Genomic DNA, 20320 nt, shown 5'->3' on the forward strand with positions numbered 1-20320 from the left:
AGGCAGTCTGGCATTACAATGTGCTAACACTGAGAATGTATTAAACTCAGCCCTACTTACCGAAAATATCCCCTGCATCCATATTGCCTCTTTCACTTACGGGAGGGAGCTGTCAGGAACAACAGGACTCCGGTTCTTGTTAGCAGTGGGAGCTGAGCAGGGAGACACTCCTTGGTTGGGTCTCCGTGTAAGGGGTCAGGGGTCATCTTGGCCAGCTTGTGCCTGTCATAGGTTGATGCAATTTTCTGAGCTCTGGCTTTGAGACGTAATCCTAATCCTTTAGGTACCTAGCAGGGCACTCCGGTTAACAAAAAACAAACTAGGATCAACAGAGACAGAGAAGAAAGGATGAAAGAAAATAACAGATTCCCTAGTTTTTTTGAACAAAATGAGAAAGTGGCACATGGGAAAACTTGCAAATGAATCAAAACCAACTTTGCTTGGTCTATTCCATTTCTTTCTGTACCGAAAAAAACAAATATCAGTAATAATAATAATAATAATAAATAACAAACTTAGAGTTCAAGGTCCAGGAAGAGAGAAGAGTTCAAGGAAGGAAGGGGATGAACACCTGTCCAACACCCACATCTGCCCTTGTTAAGCACCTGCTTCGTGCCCGACTGTGTCTGCTGTCACTCTGACCTTCCCCTTCATGGTGTCTCTAGGAGGTGAGAGAGAGCTGGTATTGCACTTTACAGGGAAGGAACATGCAAGTCAGAGAGACAGAATAACTCCCCGAGGTCACACCTCCTGGTCCACGCCATGCTGGAATCCAGCCACACGCAACTCTAAGTCGGGGTCTCTCCTACTCCAGGCTGCCTTCCAGGATACGTTCAGCAGGACTGAGGACAAAGGAGTCAATACCCAGGCTTCTGAGGGAGTCAGGCTCAGCCAGGCAGAGGACACTGTGAGGCTAGCACTCTGTCAGCACAGGTCCGGGTCCTAGGTAGCTTCGAAGCATCTCCAGGGAACATGGAACTGTGAGAGGAGTGGGCAGAGGAGGGGCTGATCAGGTTTGTGCATGATGGTGACTCTGTCCACAGTGGGGGCGTGGGGGGATCAGCAAGTAACAGGGAGGAACTCCAGGCTACAGACCAAGTTAGAACATGGGAGTACCGTGTGCTGGAGAGAAGCTGGGGCAGGCCTCTCCTAAAGGTGGGGTCACAAAGGCCATGCCACCTCTGGGCTCCACCCGGGAGAGCCCCCGTGTCTGCCCTGAGGGAGGCAAGGGTCTTCCCCAGGGTGAAGGGTCTCTGGACCCTTTGACTTCCTCTCTTTTCAGGCACAGCACGCTCACGATTGAAGAGCTTCTCCTGATCTGCTGCCAACAGGGACGAAAGGCTCCTCCTTCATCATGGAGACGGGGCTCTGGGAGCAGGCCAGCCCTGGAACATCTCTGTAACTGGCTATGTCTGCCAGGGGCTCTGGGGAGCAGGCTGGCCAAGGAACATGGTTGTAAATGTGCGTGCCTACCTGTCAAGCTCAGATGGCAACCTGCTAGGCCAGGGAGCCCTCGCCATGAGAGGGAGGCAGAGATGGTGTCTGGACCTTCGGGAACTCTGAGGTCACCCACGTACTCTGTTTGACACACAAAAGGAACCAAGGCATCAAACGCAGCTCTTGGTTCTCCTGGAAGCCCAACTCCTCCACAAGCACGAGTACAGGACTGCACAGAGGTGCAGGGTCACCCCTTCCCTGGCTGATGGCCAATGGGCCACCAAATGCAGGGGCGAGGCCACCCAGCCCCACCAGCCCACCTGCTGACCTCAGACAAAGGAGCAGTTCCAGCCAACTCCAGCCAAGCAGGGCCCAGAGCAGCCCAACAGCCAGCCGACCCATGGTCTCGAAACAGCAGGAAACACCTGTGGGTTTAAGGTGCTGACACCAATAGCAGGTGCAGTCAATCAATCTACAGGCATTCATCTGACCAGTGATGCCCTGAGCATGAGGCCAGACATGGGATTGCAGAGAATGCCAGGATACGGAACAGAAACCCCAGCCCACCTGCCATGCATGGCCACCGGCGTCTCCCTGTCACCAGGTAATCCACTCCACTTCCTTCCTCGGGACCTTGGTAGTGGCTGTGCCCGCTCCCTGGGATGCCCGGACCTGCATCCTCTGTCTGAATAACTCCTGTTTATCCTCTAGTCTCAGCCTAAATGTCGCCTCCTCCTCCCCAGTCACTGTGACTCCCAGCTGGCTCGAGGTTCTCACCCTGTGCCATGCTTCCTTGCATGGTGCCACCCATCTCCAGCTTTGGGCACCCAACCCAAGGCTCGGTGCTTGTGGTTTCTTGGGGCTGGGCAGCCCTGGCTGCCAGCTGGGGCACCTCGGTTCTCCATGTGCCTCCCATCCCCAGAGGATGGAGGTATTTCCTGCCATGGTGTTCTGAGGGCAGAAGCCTCAGAGAGCCACAGCGAGGTGTCTCCAGGCCCAGCCTCGGGACTCACACCGTCACTTCTCCCACACTCTGTGGTCAGAGGAGGTCACAGGCAGCCCAGAGTCGGGTGAGAAGTGGACCCCTTGTGATGAGGACAGTGACAAAGAAGCTGTGGCTGTGTTCATTTTTCCTAGCGTTGATCCTGGCTGTAAGGCATTCCATTTTGCAGCTTCTTTGCATGTTGTTTGTGTCCAACACTGACATTCCAGCACCAGAAAGGCAGGGCCCTGGTCCTGTTCACCCTGCTCCCCCAGCAGTGCCTGGCATAGAATGGGCTTTAGATGGGTGTTTGTCGAATGAATGAATGGCTAGAAGACAAGGTCCAGCCCTGCCCTTGAGGAGCTGCTGGCTCCCCAGCAGGGTTCCTGCTCCATACCACACCACCTGAGCCCTGCCTGGATGCACGCCTGTGCCCACAAAGCCTGCAGCATTGCACTTGCTCCCAAGGGGCACCCCAGCCCCTTCTCAGGGAGCAGCTATCAGCGCAGTCTCCTGGCAGATTTGGCTCCAAGGAAGATAGAATGTGGCAAGCCCAGGTGGTGACTCACTGGACAGAGACAGAGAAAAAAAAAAGAACAAGAAGCAGGAAGAAGAAGAGGAGTAAAGACTGGGAGATGGAGGAAGAAAGGAAGGGAGGGAGGGGAGGAAGCCTGAGTGTGCGGGGTTTGGTGGGTGAGGCTCTGGGGGAAAGCCCGGCACAAAAGAGCACGAGGATGGCCAGACCACCCTCCTCTTCCAATAGTGGGTGCAGGAAGGGCTCGGGGCCAGCCGGGCCAGCTCTCTAAGTGACACATGCCACATGCTGGGGCTTCTCCATCCCCTCTGCCTCCCGGAGCCACAGTATCCAGACACCAGGGGCCTCCAGACAGAAATGTGTCGCTGGGATGCTTCTGTGCTCTGACTCAACAATCCCTGTCCTGCAATCTCAATTCAAGTCACTCCAACAAGTGGGCAAACAGAACTCTGTGCCCTGCAGGGTTAATTACATTATTCACAGTCACAGAATTCAGGAATCCACTTCACTGCCTGGCAAGAAGGAGATGGTTATGCCAACATTCCATATTCCATAAACCCTGGGGCGGTGAACCGCTGATGTTTCAGGGCATGTGGAAAATCCTCCTGTGAGATAATGCAGGCTAAATGCATTTCTGTTTTTTTAATTTGTATGGGCTTACATTGGAATATTTTGCAAAGCACTACACAGCAGTACATGTACAAGTCTGTGTATGTAGCTTTATACGTACAGCTATTTTGGGGTCAATGCTGCTTTGAGGAGACCAACCTACCTGTGGCTCTAATGAGCCTGTGAAGTCCACACAGGGCCTTGCTACAGGACCTGAGGGTTCACTTCCCCCAGGGCAGCCCCCGTCGGAGCTCTGGCCCCTGTCCCATCATATGTGTCAGCTCTTCCACACTTATTGCTGTTCTCCTTTCTGCATTTTTTGGATATTAGTCAATGTTTATTCAATTTATGCTACATTTTTCATTCCCGAGGGCTCTATCGACAATGGGAAGAAGGTTTAAATGAAAAATACTCCTTCAGTATCTCATGAGCTTGATGCTCATCGATGAGCTGCTCAGGACTAGGTTAGGCTGAGGGAGGCAGGAGAGCAGGTGGGGAGTGTGCTGTGCATACAGGGGCTTGTCACTCTTGCATATGAGGAAGAGTGTAGGGAAGGTCCACAGAGTGAGGGACCTAGGTTCACATCTCACCGTTGCACCATGAATGACCTCCATTCCCGAGAGTGTGCCAGGGTCCAAAATGGTTGCATGTGCTCCAGCCATCACATCTGTGCTCCCACCAGCCAGGAGACAAAGGGGAGATCAGGTACACTTCCCTGTGAGAAGTTGCATGCACAACCTCATGCATTTTATCAGCCAAAACTTTGCCAGACAGACCATATCTAGCAGTAAAATTGGTTGAGAAAATATTTATTTAATTTGGGCAGCTTTGTGCCCAGCTAAAACTTGAGATACAGGTGTTGGGAGCAATCAGCCATCTCTTTCACAACTATAATGTGTAACAAGGCCGTAAATCCGTCAACTTTGAAGGCTCTAAGTATGTGGTTCTTTTGTGAATATATTGTTTGAGATAGATTTTATTTCTTAGAGCAGTTGTAGGTTTACAGAAAAATTGAGCAGAAGGTTAAACAGTTCCCTTACCCTCCTCCAGCCCTCTCCCTCACAAACCCACTTTCCCTATTATTGCCACCTTACATTGTATGGTGCATTTGTTATTATTGATGAACCATGATTGATCCATTATTATTAACCAAAGTCCATAGTTCACCTTAGGGTTCATTCTTTCTGCTATGTGTTCTATGGGTTTTGCCAAATGCATAATGATGTGGATCTGCCATTACGGTACTGTACAGAATAGTTCCACTGCCCTAAAACCCCCTGTGCAGCCATATTCATCACTCCCTCCCTCCTGCCAAACCTCTGGCAACCACTGGTCCTTTACCGTCTCCATCATTTTGCCTTTTCCAGAAAGTCCTTTGAATGGAATAATACAGTCTGTAACCTTTTCCGATTGGCTTCTTTCACTTAGCGATATGCATTTAAGGTTCCTCCCGGCCCTTTCACGGCCTGACAGCTCATTTCTTTTTAGTGCTGGGTAATATTCCATTGTCTGGAGGTGTCGCAGTTTACTCATCCATTCACCTACTGAGGGGCATCCTGGTTGCTTCCACGATTGTGGATAAAGCTGCGATCGACATGCACGTGCAGGTTTTTGTGTGGACAGAAGTTTTCAGCTCATTTGGGTAAACACCAAGGAGTATAATTGCTGAACCATATGGTAAGTGTATGTTTAGTTTTATAGGAAATCACCAAACTGTCTTCCAAAGCGGCTCTACCATTTTGGGTTCCCTCCAGCAATGCATGGGAGTTTCTGGTGTCCTGAACCCTCGCCAGCATTTCGTGGAGTCAGTGTTCCGGGTTTTGGCCATTCTGATAGGTGTGCAGGGGTGTCTCATGGTTTTAGTTTACAACTCCCTGGAGCCATATGCTTACCTGTGTCTATCTGTCTTCTTTTGTGAAGTGTCCATTCAAGTCTTTTGCCTGCTTTTTTTCATTTTTTTTTTTTTTATTTTGCATTAAGTTCAGGGATACATGCTCAGAACGTGCAGGTTTGTTACACAGGTATACACGTGCCATGGTGGTTTGCTGCATCTATCAACCTGTCACCTAGGTTTTAAGCCCCGCATGCATTAGGAGTTTGTCCTAATGCTCTCCCTCCCCTTTCTCCCCACCCCCGACAGGCCCCGGTATGTGATGTTCCCCTCCTTGTGTCCGTGTGTTCTCATTGTTCAACTCCCACTTACGAATGAGAACATGCGGTGTTTGGTTTTCTGTCCCTGTGGTGATTTGCTGAGAATGATAGCTTCCAGCTTCATCCACTTTTTAACTGGGTTGCTTTCCTGTAGTTGAGTTGTAAGGGTTCTTTGTATATTTGGGATACAAGTCCTTTATCAGACATGTGTTTTGCAAACATTTCTCCCAGTCAGTGGCCTGTCTTTTTGTTCTCTTAACAGTGTCTTCCACAGAGCAGCAGTTTTTAATTTTAATGAAGCCCAACTTACCTTTTTTTTTTCTTTCATGAACTGTGCTTTCAGCATTGTGTCTAAAACCTCCTTGCTGAATCCAAGGTCACCTACGTTTTCTCCCATGTTATCTTCTAAAAGTTTTACCATTTTGCATGTTACATTTAGGTCTATGATCCATTTGGTGTTAATTTTTGTGAAAGGTGTAAGGTCAGTGTCTACATTTATATATTTTTTTGCATGTGGATGTCCTTGTGAATATCTTTGCAATCATTAAATGTTAATTACAAGGATGACAGAGGCTGGAAAATATCAGGATGTAATGTTAAGTGGAAGTCAGTAAGCAGAGCACCATCTCTGCCACAGTTTCAGGTGAAGGGGTTTCATCTCAGTCGGTAAAAGGAGCAATGGAGTGGAAGGAGAGAAGGGAGGCAGCTCCATTGGGGGGGCAGTTGCCTGCAGAGCCCGGGACCCACACTTGCATCATGGGAGGGGCTGAGGGAGCCACACCCAGGCAGGAGCTGGACTGAGGAGATGCTGGCTAAGTCACTGATGCATGGAGAGGCCCGAACAAAGAGATGGATGAGGAAGGCCTGGGAAGCCCACAGATGCCCCTGCTCAGGGGAGGGTATTAGGCCATTCTTATGTTGGTATAAAGAAATACCTGAGGCTGGGTCATTTATGTAGAAAAGAGCTTTGATTTGGCTCACAGTTCCACAAGCTGTGGCATGGCACCGACGTCTGCTCAGTTCCTGGTGAGGCCTCAGGGAGCCTCCAGTCATGACAGAAGGTGACGAGGGAGCAGGCATCTTCTGCCACCAGAGTGGAAGCAAGAGAGAGTGGGAGGAGGCGCCATGCTCTTCAACCACCAGATCTCTTGTGAACTCAGAGTGAGAGCTCACTCATCACCAAGGGGATGGCCAAGCCATGCAGGAGGGTTCCAGCCCCGCGATCCAATCACCTCCCACCAGGCCCCGCCTCCAACACGGGAGTCACATTTCAACCTGAGACTTAGAGGGGACTAACATCCGACCCATGTCAGGGTAAGCACTCCTCATGTGGGCAGAGCCAGCAGAACCAAAGAAACAGCTAAAAACGGAGGCACTTGCAGGAGGCCGGGCCAGGGACACAGACTCTCTCCCTAACTGAGCTCTAGCCAAGCTGCACTGAGCCTGCTGTTTACCTAGGCTCACCCTGGGCTCCTGCCTTTATGCTTGCAGAGTTCAAAGTTAGCAAGAACCCTAAGTTAGTTTAGCCAGAAGCCCCAGTTTTGATGTCTGAGCACCCTCAATGCCTGACCGGATTCCTCATCCCCTACCTTCCCCTGGGTGATGTCGGTCACCCTGGCCTGCCTCTAGCCAGAATCCTGCCGGGTCAGCTTAGCCAGAGTGACCCACCCTCTTAGCCATCTTCCATCCACCAATTCCACCTGGATCCTTGCTTCCGAATCCCCACATTTCCTTGTGTTTGAAATGGAGCACAATCTTTCTCCCCTGTTGCAAAACCTCATTGCAGGGGCCCCTGTGAGTGGAGACTGCTTTACCGTCTGGAATAAGCATCAGAAGAATTTTATTCTTAACATGGGAAGTGGACCAGAGGGCAGAGCCCCCAGGGCTCTTCTCCTCAGCCGGCAGCCCATAGTCCCACTCTCAGCTCCAGAGGCACAGGCTCCCCACTGCCGGGCCAGGCATGGGAACAGCAGGGGCTCCAGAGTGGGCAGGGGGCCCTCGGGCAGGAGGTGCACAGAGGGCATGGGTTGGCCACCCCGGGTCTGGCAATGGCCACCTGCTCCCTGCACACGATGGCCTCACAGGGCATCCTCATGCTCATCATGCTATAAACGATGCCCTAAGGATCTGAACTGGGGGTGGAACCGACATCTCTGGACCTCCAAGCTCAGGTGTATCTCAAAACTGTAGAGACAGGATGGCTGAGGCCCTAGAACCCTAAGGCACAACACTATTTATCCAGCCCAAGCTGTGGCCCCAAACTCCTGCTTGAAAACCCTGGCCCTGTTCAATGTGGGTCAGACCATGTTGGGCAGGAAGACTTTGTTTCTGAGGACCCAGCTGTCCAGAGTGGCCCAGACCCAAAGCCAAAAGGATGCCTCTCCCACCTCTCCCTTGGGCCCTGCCTCCTCCCCAACTCTGGAGTGTGTGGCCAGATGCCAGCCAGATGAGGTCCCACATTTCTGGACAGTCCTTTGATCCCATTTTCCTTCCACCACGAGGCGGCCTTTGTCATTGGGTCCCAGGACAAAGCCTCGGGGCAGCCTGGAAGGTGTTCTGACCCCAATCCCCCCAGGGGGCTCCTAGTCAAGGATCTTCCCTGCATGGAACCCCCAAAGCCAGTAAGAAATAGAAGCTTCCTGAACATTGCTAACGTCCTGAATATCCAGCATCCACGAAACCCAAGCGAACTAGTTAAAAATAAAAACGTGGTGATGATCATTTGCTGTGGGTTTAATCCAATTTGAGGATTTACTTAAAATAAAACCTTCGGGAATGAAAACAGAAGTCAGTAGCACACCTCCAGGGCTAGTAGGGAGCACATTTGCCCAGCACCTGAGTCCTTGCCAGGTGCCAGACCCTGTTCCTGACAGCTGTGCTGGGCGTGCACACACAAGCCCCGGGCGGAGACCAGGGCTGCACTTAGCGCATATGAGATGCTACGTGGGACTGGAAATGCCTCCTGCGCTCCCGTGAGGAATGCTTGCCTTGAGTTACATGAAACTACTGAGAGGTTCTTGATCTGGGGGTCATTAGAGGAACCTGGCCCACCTTGTCTGGAACACAGAGGGAAGGCTGGTTATGGGGAAAATCCAGAGGCGGCAACTGCGTGCTCTCAACAGACAGCATGAGTCACCATGAGAAGGGGAAAGGGGACTTGGCTTCCAGACACACACCAAGGACTTCAATGTGGACAGTGGCAAGGTGCTGTCCCTGACCCTCCACCCGTCGCCCACCCAACCTGGCACCCCAGGGCTGTACCGGCCGAGTCATCACCAAGGCCCACCTCCCGCCTGGTCCAGGACTCCCTTGGAGATGAGGGCAGACAAGTGGATGGCACCCTCTGCTCCAAGGCTCCGGGGCCTCATGAAGCAGCCGTTCCTATTGAACAGCTCCAGCAGCTGCAGTGTTCCTCCCTGTATTCCTCAGAACCTGTTGTCCTGAAGCTCCGTCTGTCACCACTGTGTCTATTCCCTTCAGTCAGTCACACAGAACAAATCTATTCCCTTGTCCTCGGAAAAGGGGTCAGGTCCTTGGATGTTTGAAAATAGCTGCCCTGTCCTCTCTGACCCCTCCCCCGCCACCGCCGCAACCTAAGGCGAGGAGCTGCCACTTACAAGGCACCTACTGTTTGTCGAGGGTTTTATTTAGGTCAGGACGCGGTTATTCCCATTTAGAGATGAAGAAACTGGGGTTCGGCAAGGTTAACTGCTTGCCCAGGGTCACACAGGGAACAGGAGACGCTGGATGTAAACTCAGCCCCGTCTGGTTCTGAAGGCTGCCTTCTCCCCGGCCCTGCAGAGCGCCAGCCTCTCTTCTATAAGCTGGATGCCCCCAGCCCAACACCCCACAGAGAAAAGGCCTCCAATGCCTCCCCTGCCATCAGCGCTTCTCTGCAAAAGAGCATCCTGAATGCCCACACCAGCCACAGAGGCGCCCCTCCCACCCTCTGGCAGGTGGGCTCCTCTCACCTTCCTTTTCTGTATCGATTGGTATGTATTCAGGTCAGGTAGCAGAATGCCTGGCTAGCAGTGTCCTGAAGAGACAAAGCTATCTGGGACCTCAGGGTAGGTGGTCGGGACTGGGCAGTGACTCACGACGGCCATTAAGAAACCAAGCTCTTTTTGTCTCTGTCCTACCATCTACAGCAAGTGTGCCTGTTGCCTTGAATTTGCAAGATAGCTGATCCTCTTCCAGGCATGACATCCTTCAGGAAGAAGGGGAATGACACAGGCTTCCTCTGAAGGCTGCTCTGTCTTCTGACTCCACAAAGGAAGCACTGCCCAGCACATCTCCTCCTGCATCTCAGCCAAAACTAGGCCATGTGCCCTCCAAAGACCAATCTCTCTCCAGGAGCAATGAAACGCATGTAGCTGTCTTTGATCCGCACGCCTCCTCCCCTGGTGGGGGCGGGCCATGTCCCACCTGGATCTCACATCCCTAACTGCAACCTAAAGACAAGAACTCCATCAGCTGGGGTTGAGGGTAGGGTGCTGTGTGCAATGGGCTGACTACTAAGGAGGCCATGGAGGGCGGCAGCTTCACCATCCAAAGTTTAATCACCCTGAAGTGCAAATACCTGAAAATATTTTTGGAAGCATTTTATTCTAAGAGGGATCAGAAATTTTAGCAAGAAAGAGTAACGATATAATATTGGAATTCCAGGCACTATCTGCCAGTAGGTCATAGTGATAGATAACAAGGTAGGTGGTGAGAGGTTACCAAAAGGGAGTCCAACAAATATGGATGAATGGAGGGAAGGGAGGAGGCATGGTGATAGGTGGGTGAGTGTGTAGAAGGGAGGATGGTGGATGGATGCATGGATGGATGGACAATGGATGGATAGATAGCTGGATGGATGAATGGAGGAATGGATGGATGAATGGAAGGATGGATGGATGATGAATGAATGGATAGATGGATAAGGAATGATGGATGGATGAATGGAAGGATGGATGGATGATGAATGAATGGATAGATGGATAATGAATGATGGATGGATAGATGATGGATGGATGGATGGATGGATGATGAATGAATGGATAGATAGATGATGGATGGATGAATGGTTGAATGGATGATAGATTGATGAATGATAATGGATGGAGGAATGATGGATATATGATGATGGATGGATGATGAATGAATGGATAGATGGATAATGAATGATGGATGGGTAGATGATGGATGGATGGATGGATGGATGATGAATGAATGGATAGATAGATGATGGATAGATGATGGATGGATGAATGGTTGAATGGATGATAGATTGATGAATGATAATGGATGGAGGAATGACAGATGTATGATGATGGATGGATGATGAATGAATGGATAGATGGATAATGAATGATGGGTGGATAGATGATGGATGGATGGATGAATGGATGGATGACAAATGAATGGACAGATGGAAGATAGATGGATGAAAGAGTGAATGGATGATAGATGGACAAATGATAATGGATGGAGGAGTGACAGATGTATCATGATGGTTGGATGGATGGATGATGAATAACTGGATAGATGGATAATGCATGATGGATGGATAGATGATGGATGGATGGATGGATGGATGAATGGATGGATGGATGGATGATGAACGAATGGATAGATGGATGATGGATGGATGAATGGGTGAATGGATGATTGATGGATGAATGATAACGGATGGAGGAATGACGGATGTATGATGATGGAGGTATGTATGAACAGAAATGGATGAATGCATGCAGGAAGGCAAACTGTTTCAGCGGACACCTTTGGAAGATGCTTTCTGATTTTTGAATTCCTACAAAATTTGCTTTGATAACCACCCAAGCAGAGTGCTTGCTGTCTTTTAAACTCTCCTCGGCTTATCTGAGCTGTAAGCGAGGCACAGCTCCAAGAGGGGAACAAAAGCTGGCAAGCACTGGTCCCCATTGTCATGCGGAACCAGTTGGGTGGACAGCAGTACTCTCTGGAGTGGCCTTTTCTTCCCACTGCACTTGCCTTTGACTGGACAGATGAGGTGTTTTCACTTATAACAGGGTTTAGTCAACCCTCTCATGCCATCCTCCTTGGCAAGCACCTGACAACATGGCTCAGAGAGAACCCCTGGAGAAGCAGGTCACATCTGAAGGATGGTACTCTGTGTGTTCTAGGAAAAAGCCACACCTGCCTGGGGGTGGGGGTCCCCAGCCTGAAGAGAACCTCCTTGGGCACCCTGTGCTCCCCAGGGCAGGGGTGTCTCCACCCTGGCTTAGCATTCTTTGCTTGCATCAAAGAATCTGGCACGGATGTTGGGGGAATCTCTGCTCACCAGAGCTGCAGGCATTTGGAAAAGTCAAGGAACAGAATGATGAGGAACGGTGAGCACGGGTGGGCTTCAAGGCCAGCACAAAGAGGTTCCAAGTTTCTTGCAGCTCTCATGCAGAGGGAACAGGCCCCTTTCCTTAAAACGGGGCCAATGTGTCCATTGGCCCACAAAGCCAGGAGCTGTGTGAGGAGGGTGGCAGCTGGGCTGAACTGGGCCCACCTGCCCCAGGTCGGGGGATCCAATGGGGTCAGCACAGGGGGCTCCTTGCCCTCTGTGTGCTCACAGGGAAACAAGAACCCAGAACTCTGCCATTTAGGAGCAGGTCTATTTATGGGCCATTTGTGCTGCTGTGGTTTTCCTTTCTAATTTTCCCTCAGATCTGAGCAATGTTCCTTTGGAAAATTCCAGTGCAGCTCAGCTGTACTGAGAACAGGGGAAGGATCAGAGGCAAACGTTGAAACAGTACCTGGTACTCAGAGCGCTGTGTTCTGGGGAGAGGCGGTGGGAAAGAGGGCTTCCCTTGAACGAAGTGAAACCTGATCCCCCCAGGGAAGGCAGGAGTAGGCTCTTCATTAGCCCCTTTTCTTGGGGCTCTTTGAGCTTAAACTTCATAGAGCTCGGTGGACAGTTTGCGAATGTGGCTTTGTGTTTGGCAAGGGAGGCTGCATCCTAGAGGCTGATAGGAGCCACCCTAGGCCACCGCTGGTCCGAGTGCAGCCAGCTCCCCACCTTATGTCACCTGAACAGGCTCCCTAGCCTCTGTGAGTCGCTGTCCCTATCTGTGAAATGAACACGCAGTGGCCAACTCTGCAGAGAGCAGGAGGGGACCAGATACCACATGGAAGGCCAGCGCCATGTGGGCGTCCACTGATGGGTGGCCAGGCTATCGTCCTAATGCAAAGTAAGGAACCAGAGGCTTTGAGAGATGACACACCTTGCCCTGGCTCATGTATGCACACTCACATTCACACACACCACACACATGCATGTGTAATTGCTTACACACAGGGCTGGTTAGTGGCAGAGCTGGAACTCACAGTCTTCTCCACCCTACCCCCCCATCACAGACTGAAGTTGTCATGAACACTCAGGGTGGAAAATCCCAGAATATCAACAAAATAAGAAGAGTAGCCTCCAACTCCAGTTCCAAGGACAGGGCAGAAGAGAAGGCTCTGGAATCACTGTAGGTCCGAGAAGGGGATTTGCCTCCCCAGTGCAGGGTCAGTGAGATGAGCAGGGCCACACGTGTCCCAGCCGAGGGAAGTATGAGAGAGTGCTGAGTGAAAACGGACCATTCCCTCACAGCACTGGATGTGAGAAAATTCAACATTTCTGATAAAAGACAGACCAAAACATCTCGGTTCAGGATAAAGTGAAAGAAGCTACTTGTTGATGCATTGTATAATAATGAATCTGGCCAGTCTCTGTCCACCACACCTCTCACCCATTCCTGCGAGGTTACCTCTACATTCTTAATATTTCTTAATTGATAGAAGTGTCTTTGTTACTCATAGTGGGTCCTTGGACAACAGCTGAGTCCATGCCAACAAAGTGACTTAGGGAGACCCCCTAGAAAACCTGTGCTCAGGAGATGGCACCTGATGGGGCTGGTCCTACCAGAAAGAGCACCCATGCAATAGGACAGGCGTGGAGGGGGGAACTGCTTTGAGCCATGGGATATCAGCTGGTCTTTCACCTCCAGGAAGGGGATGGGGCTGGAGGTTGAGTTCCACTTCCGCGCTGTTGATTCAGTCAATCATGCCCGTGGAATGGAACCCCAATGAAAACTCTAGACACTGAAGCTCTGGTGAACATCCCTGATGGGCAGTTCCCTGTGAGTGGTCGCACACCCATGTGCCGGGAGGGAAACCGATCCCTGGGGCTGATGGAAGCCTCCCAGGCCTTGTTGTAGGTAGCTCTCTCTGTAGCTGGCTATTATTTGTCTCTTTATGCTATAATAAAACAGTCATTATAACTACAGCACTTTCCTGAGTTTTGTGAATTGTTTTAGTGATTTCTTGAAACTGAAGAAGTTCCTGGGGACCCCCGACTTTGTAGGTGGCTGGTCAGAAGTGACAGTGACCTTGCAATCCTGAATTTGCAGCTGGGGTCTGAGGCGATGTCTCCTTGAGGAGGACAGTCCCCTTATCCAATGGAGTGTGGCTGACTCCAGGTAGTTTGTGTTCAAAGTCATTGCACAAACAAACAACACTAAACAATGTTGGAATGTTAAAATTAAAGTATCACCCAAGAGCTATTGGACAAAAGCAAACTAAAAACAGACTTGACAATGTTAATTTCTAACATTGTGTATTTCAATATAAATGGAATTAAATGGAATAAAATGCCAATGTATGTTGTTAATATCTTAATTCTACAATGAAGATAAAGTAGAATCCCGCATGGGCTGACCAAGGTAACGTGAAAATACAAGTCCAAAATGCCTGGAAATATATGAAGAAAATGAAAGAAACACATTGGATGCTTAATAAATGATTTTTGGATACCTCACAATCTTATGGGTATAGAAATAAGAACAGTGACAAAGCTTAAAACAATTGAAATAATTCAATTACTAAATAAAATAATACCAGAAAGAGAGAAACTCTGTATCATTTTCAATAATTCATAAACATTACAATCTATCCTCATCTATGCGACACAAATCTCAGCAAATTTTCAAAAGCAAAATTGCGCAGAACACATTCTCTCACTGAAACCTGGATTTATAATAGGAGCAAACGGATATACACACAGATATACACACAGTCTGTGTATCAAGAGACGGGGTATAGGGGCTGCACTGTACCTAGAGGGACCAATTCTTTGTCTTTTCATGAGGAAAAAAAGAAGAAAAATAAGACAGAAAGAGAAGGAGGGAGGGAGGGAAGGGAGGGGGAGGAAGAAGGGAAGGGAGAAAAGGAGGGAAGGAAGGAAGGAAGGAGGAAGAGAGGGAGGGAGGGAAGGAAGGAAGGAGGGAAGGAAGGAAAGGAAGGAGGGAAGGAAGGAAGGGTAGAGGTAATGAAGGAGAGGACCACATCAGAGTTGTGTGGGAGGGTTGGGCGTTGTCCGCAGAGGAGGGGACATTGTGAGTGGTGAAGTCCCAGCCTCCAGCCCTGGGCAAGGCCAGTCCCCGTGGGTGTGGGTCTGCTGGACAGTGTCCAGGAGGCAGCAGGGCAGGCACGGTGTTAGTGGGGATTGAAAACCTGGCCAGAGTGCCTGGGGGTGAGACTGCAGCCCCTTTGCTCCCCAGATGGGACCTTGGGTGCATTGGTTGGCCTCTCTTGGCCTGTTTTTTCATCTGTGAAATGGAAGTAGAGATACTCTCTACCCCTGAGCATTACTGTGAGGATTAGCTGAGTTACGACGTGTGAAAGGTTTAGAACAGGCTCAGCGCACTGGAAGTGCTGTGGTGCGTCGGCCATTATTATTTGGGGGGCGGGCAAGACATATGCCTCTCCCAAGATCATCATTGTATCTGTCAAGCCCACAGCTGTGATCCCCAGACTCCTAAGCAACCTTCCAATGATGATCAACTCCCACGTAGGTTGGGAATGAGAGAAGGTGCATGCAGACTCAGTCTCCAAGGCCTGGGAAGCTCTCTGCCCAGATCTTCTCCTGCCTGGATCTGTTGCTCACTGTGGATGTGGTTCGGCAGTGCCCCGGAGCGTGGCCTTGGTGGTCCCTCAGTCTGGCGGAAGCCACACCCATGCTCTTCCCCTGGTTCCTCACACGCAGGACCTAGGCAGCTCTTTATCTTGTTGGGGGTGTAGCCTTTCTACCCCCTGGCACAGAGCCCCAGCATGGGCCTTCTCTCTCTGAAACACTGTGCTGGCCATCACAGAGGAAGGCCTCTGTGCATTTTTGTTGGATTAATTGAATACATGAACAAAACCCAGCTTCCTTGCCATTGCAATGCAATTCCTACAACTTCTATGGAAAGCTGGGCACCCATCCTGGGCCATCCTGGTTCCCAGGAAAATGATGACCTTTATTTTGAATGCAGGGGTTGCGGTTTTGATTTCTGCCCCACTCCCTGGGTCTGTCTATGAACTCGCGGGCAGTACAGGGCACAGTTGGCTTTGGAGCCTAAGCCTCTGAGGACTGGAGCCAGTGCCACGGTTTTCAAGGCATCTTCTGGGCTCCAGGAGCTCCCTGGCCTGGAGTTAGCAGCAGCCGGGCTCCTACAGTCCCTGTAAAGCCTTGGCCAGCCCTGCGGACTCACTGCAGGGGCTGGCGGCAGCTGCCCCTTCTCAGCCTGCAGCAGCTCCCCATGTGCAGCTCCATGGCCAAGCTGGCCACTGCACCGTCCAGGTTGAGGCCGGGAGAGGGAGACTCAGGTCCCGTCAGGTCTGCCCTTGCTCTCCCCATTTTAGATCCAGATTTTCTTCTCCCAGGACCCTGCTGACCCCAGCATCTGCGGGCCCAGCAGCAGCATTCCTTGGGTGTCTGAGTCCAACCCGGCTGCTAGGACAGGACATTGGGCAGCTCAGGAACAACAGACATGGACTTCTTAGGGTTCTGAAGGCTGGAAGCTCAAGATCCAGGCCTCAGCAGATTCGGCACCCAGGGAAGGGCTTCCTGGTTCACAGCTGGTACCTTCTCACTGTCCTCACATGGAGGAAGGTGGAGGGTCTCTCTGAGGTCTATTTTTTTTTTTTTTGAGTTGGAGTCTCAATCTGTCACCCAGGCTGGAGTGCAGTGGCACGACCTCAGCTCACTACAACCTCTGCCTCCTGGGTTCAAGTGATTCTCCTGCCTCAGCCCCCCAAGTAGCTGGGACTACAGGTATGTGCCACCACACCCAGGTAATTTTTTTTATTTTTAGTGGAGATGGAGTTTCGCCATGTTGGCTGGGCTGGTCTCAAACTCCTGACCTCAAGTGATCCACCCTCCTCAGCCTCCCAAAGTGCTGGGGTTACAAGTGTGAGCCACCATGTCCGGCCTCTGGGATCTATTTTATTAGAGCACTAATCCCATTCATGAGGGTCCTGTTCTTATGACCTAATCATCTCCCAAAGGCCCCACCTCCAACTACCATCCAGCCCACTGGGCTTGAGCTTTCCATCTCCCCAGCTCCCCCTGTCTTCCACCCAAAATCCCTAATTCTATTAAACACTTCGAACTTTTGTGGGGCCCTTCCCAAATCCAGCATCACCCTCCCGCCCTAGGAGCACACAGGTTCCCCTTGGGGAACACCTTCCCCACTGTGAAGCCACCTGTGCCTCCAAGGGGCCAGCCCCAGCCCCATATCCCCGAGGAGCTCTGATCAATTTGGCCAAAGGCGCTAATCCCATCACAGGGGCCACGGAGTGTCATTCCATCCTCAGGAGCACGAGTGCTCAGGCCTGGGGTAGGAGTGGGAGAGTGCCTTCCCCTGGAAGATGCTGCAGAGGTCCCTTGGGCCAGGCTCCAGCTGTAGGGGAGCCAGGTGGGGGTCAGAGCTGACCTTCAAGGGAGAGCAGAGCCCAGCTAGAGAGCTGAGCACACCAGGAAGGACACGGCCGCCTCCGGGCTTTTCAGCGGCACGGGCCACGCCGCTTCTGTTAGTCAGCTCTGTCTGGGGCTTGTTTTGTGCTTCACCACGGCGAGCATTCTAACGAAGTTAGATCAAGGCCAGAAAAACCGAAATGTTCAAAAAAGCAATGAGAAACATACACTAATAAGAAACATACGGTTCTTGAAAGAAAGAATAAATCTTAACTGAAAGGAATAAAAGATAATTTGAATAAATGGAGCACAGTACTTTTTGCTGAATAAAAAGAAAATATTGAATATTGTTTTTGCTAAATTAATTTGCTATTTAATGTAATTCCAATCAAGATTTTCATGAAGATTGTTCTTAAAATGTGGTAAAAATCATCCCTAAGTTTATCTGGGGGGAGAAAAGCATATAATAATATTTCAATACGTAAGTAAGTGAAGGACAATAAGGGGAATCTGTCCTACCAGATACCAAACCGTATCCCAAAACTATAGAAATAAAGCTACTAATGCCAGGACAGGAAAACATTCCTGGAACAGAACCGATATCCCTAAGAGGTCCTTTGCTTAGCAAGGGATTGAGATTATAAAACGGCCAGGCGCAGTGGCTCACACCTGTAATTCCAGCACTTTGGGAGGCCAAGGAGGGCAGACAATCTAGGTCAGGAGTTCAAGACCAACCCGGCCAACATGGTGAAACCCCGTCTCTACTAAAAATACAAAAATTAGCTGGGCGTGGTGGTGGGTGCCGATAATCCCAGCTACTCGGGAGGCTGAGGCGGGAGAATCACTTGAACCGGGGAGGTGAAGATTGTAGTGAGCCAAGATCGAGCCACTGCACTCCAGCCTGGGCGACAAGAGCAAAACTCCATCTCAAAAAAAAAAAAAAAGAAAAGAAAAGAAAACAAAAGAAAAAACAAGAAAAAGGGATGAAAGACAACAAGGGAGGGGTGGATTATTCCACAAAAGGGATTGGGAACATCAGCCTTCACAGTAAGATTCAGTTAGATCCTGACTCACGCCACATGCAAAGGTACCTTCCAAATCCATTAAACAGTTCAAGGCCTAACACTCATCAACAATGCACCACACACAGGTGAGCGTTTAGCCAGGCCTAAGACGAGGAAGTCAGCAATGGCAGGAGTCAGGCGGGGAGCACCTCCCTCCCGCACAGGACTGGAGTCAGGACAGAGGGTCCCTGAGCACTGGGACATGTCCGTCCTGGCATGTGGCGTCAGTTAGGGTCTTTCTCTTTAAATTTTTTTTTTTTTTTTTAATAAAAGGCCATTTCCTCTGCCATTTCCGATGTACCCTGCGTAGTTGGTGCATGACACCCTCAGCCAGCTGGACTTGCCCCACCCCAGATGTGTTGGGAGCTTCTCAGACAACGCTGCCTGCGGCTGTCCTTGGCTCCAGGTGGGACGTCTTGTAGGATCTACAGAATCTGAGAACATGGGCTTGGGATAGAACTGGGGAGACTGGTGGAGGTCTCTTCCTCTATCATCCCTTCTCCTGGAGTCATGTGATGTTAGATTTTGGAAAGGGGCAGATTTGAGTTTCACTTTAGACTTTCAACATTACAAAAGGGGAAAAAAATGCTCCCAACCCCCCCCCCCAAAAAAAAGGAGAGAGAGAAAGAAAATGTCAAATCTGCAAATGTGCCGCATTCTAAATTATCCAAGCACTTGCTCTAATTAGTATTCCAAGCTAGGCAAGAGCAGAAAGTCAAAATCTCCATTTAAATGAAGATCTCCCCAGCCCCTGGCTGGGGCTTCCGTCTGCACCAGGGGGTTCCTGGTGCCTCCAGGGACTTAGAATTCAAGGCCCCAGGTGACCCTCGCGGGCCGGTCTCCCTCTGCCTCTTGGGAAGGCGGAGGGTGGAAGCCTCAGGGTGGGCTTGCTTTCTTCGCTAGCTTAGGTGCTCGGGTGAGAAGGGCACTAGGTTGTTCAGGCCACGTGGCTGAGATCATGCCTGCACGTCGGTGACTGTGGAATTGATTTTGAATGCAGAGAGCTTGGCATTCATTGAGGATTAGCCAATTGATTGCCATTCGTGCGCAGAAAAGGCTACCTCTTTCTAGGGACTCTGGGGCCCTGTGTGTTTACTCTCCCTCTCCATAGGAACCCTGACTATGGAGAGTCCCTGAGACACACAGCTCCTCCCCAGAGCTGTTGCCCCGGAGCCTCTGCAAACTTTGCTGATCGTTTACATTGTACTTAAGGCCATGGTGGGTGGTGCTGGAGTTTGGTCTACAGCGGCTCACAGACTGCCCAGGCTCATAGATGCCAATGCAGAGGTGCGTCAAAAGCAGCCCGAAGGAATAACTGGTTTGGTAAACATTTGAGCCACATTATCTGGCCCCGGGAGGCTCGAGCTCCAGCCCCACCCACGGAGCCTCCCCCTCCGTACAGCCTGGAATCCCTCCAGGACCCACTCAAGGCCTCCTCCTTTGGAAGGCTCCCGGAAGAGCCTCCAAATCCAGAGGACGTTCCTCCTTGCAGGGAACTTGGCAGGGAGGTCCTGTGGGGCACCAGCTGAGCGAAGGTCACCTCGTTTCTGTTGTCATCTTCCTCCCCCTCCGTGAGTGACAGATGAATGACAAGAGTAGCAATGACAATAGCTGCCCCCACTGCAGGCTTCCTATGCGGAGGCCCTGCCTGTGTGATCTCCAGTCTTTCCAGCTTCTCAGCAAGTGGGCTTCAGGACCCCCATTTTCCAAATGGAAAAGCAAAACAGCCCTGGCCTTCAGAGCAGCTGAATGAGGAACTTGTCCAAGGTCATGCAGCTCAGCCCAGAAGGTGTCAGAGATCAGACTACAAA

This window comes from Gorilla gorilla, chromosome 23, assembly GCF_029281585.2.
Source record: "Gorilla gorilla gorilla isolate KB3781 chromosome 23, NHGRI_mGorGor1-v2.1_pri, whole genome shotgun sequence".
In the NCBI taxonomy this organism is placed as follows: Eukaryota; Metazoa; Chordata; class Mammalia; order Primates; family Hominidae; genus Gorilla; species Gorilla gorilla.